This window comes from Papilio xuthus, unplaced genomic scaffold (genome assembly GCF_000836235.2).
Source record: "Papilio xuthus unplaced genomic scaffold, Pxut_1.1 DF826762.1, whole genome shotgun sequence".
Taxonomy (NCBI): Eukaryota; Metazoa; Arthropoda; class Insecta; order Lepidoptera; family Papilionidae; genus Papilio; species Papilio xuthus.
Window position 1 is genome coordinate 44,173 of NW_013531887.1, and position 1,955 is coordinate 46,127.

A 1,955-nucleotide genomic window follows, 5' to 3' on the forward strand; every position below is an offset into this window, starting at 1 on the left:
CCGTGTTCCATTGTGCGTATCTTTTCGCATGATATTTCTCATATAATGATACGAGAAAAGGTTTTCATTAAAACAATCTGGTGTGAATGTAATTGTAATTAGAGCCATTTATATCAGTCGTATTATTTTTACGTAATATTTATTCTTCCCGTTGTAACCAAATGTATGGAGTTTCTTTATCCCTATTTTTTTGCAAAATGAATAAAAGGTATTGCGTTTATTGCAAATACACCATTATGATGCATTCTAGATTAATAAAACAATCTGATATTTCAAATGTTCTTGAAGACAAACTAACAAATGTGAATTCTACTCAATAATTCATTTCTAAAAACTTTTAGATATAACTTGATTAATGTTATCTGATATATAAAGTACAAGTTATTGGACAGTAGAAGACCGACAGACCACCAGGTACAATCCACACCACCTGAACTGATCAGACGATCCTCAACGGTGCGATTTTCACGGAATTTCCTGTCTCACACAGCCGTGTTATGGAAGTCCTCGGTAATATTTCTCGGTAAAACAGTACATTTGGTCGTTCAAGAAGCGAGCGTACTTTTTATCAAAGGCAACGCATCTGCAGTTCCTCTGGTGTTGCGGATGTCCATAGGTATCAATGACCACTTCCATATTTTCGCTGCTCTTTTGCCCCAACTCGTATAAAAAATACTACTAACTATGATATTTATATAACTATTTAAGTTATTAAAAATTGCTGGTTACAATTACTTCTAGACTGTTATAATCTTTTGAGTACCTCCTTTAAACCACGTAGTATAAGATGTACTGTTTAAAAAGCACTTAGACAGTCCTTTTACGGTCGAATGGGCGCTGATTGGATGGCTACAGCGGCCACTTATACTCTGAATATAAAATGGAACGATCTATAATTCCATTTTATGTCGGCCCGTCTGCGTTTTAGATGCCTCTTAGTACTGATAATGTCTTATAATTTGCTTAATAAGTATTCACAAATTGTAAGGATTTAATCGGGCTTTAGCAAAATGTAACTTTTGCAATTTCGCGTTTCGGCTGATGAGTGTGCGTCCCGGAGGCCTAATTTAGTCCTCTTTTCCTTTCCACCCTTTTTCTTATAAGGAAAGGATAGGAAGTGGAAGTGGAAGTGGACTTTCCGGATGAGAGTATGCATGGGAAGGGAAAATATTTTCTTTCCGTGCAACCTCTACTCCGTAGATTAAAGGTAGGCAACGCATATGCAATTGCGTATGTCTATGGGCAACGGTAATTTCGCTATTTCAGTGATTTCAGGTGGCCGCTTGCTCGTTTGCCACCTTATGATATAAAATGATCACCGAGTCACACTACATGAGTCACCCGTGAGGGTATGCTCAGAGTCCCTCGGTGGGGACGTATAGTGCTGATGATGACTATACGATGCGACGTCATACGCCCGGTATTAAAAAAAAAACTTAATTAGTAGTTTATGTGTTCTTCCAGACTATGTTCTACATTTATGTCAAATTTCAGCGAGATCCATTAAGCCGTTCAGGATACTTTTTCAAACAAACATCCATCCATCCAGCTAAACATTTATAATATTAATAAGATAGTCATCGAATCGAGTTTTTGATGTACCTATAGATTCAATTTAACTATTTCCTCATTATAATATTTTAGAAAGAACCCTATTTTTTACATCTCTCAATACGTCGGACCCAAAAGGGTCACAAGCAGATTGGTACATTACTGTGATGGCATCACTTTTTCAAGTCGAAGGGACACTATTTCGATCAGTTTCTGAGACCTTTCGGAAAATTGCGGTGACAAGGATACATATTACAAGTTTCCACACAATGTAACCTTAAAAGACATTGATTAAATAATAAAATTGACCTGTAGTTTGTAATTATTTGTTACGAAGAAAATATTTATATGAGTCCAAATAAAAATCTTATACATGCGAATGTTTGAGTGTTTATTAGAAAGTA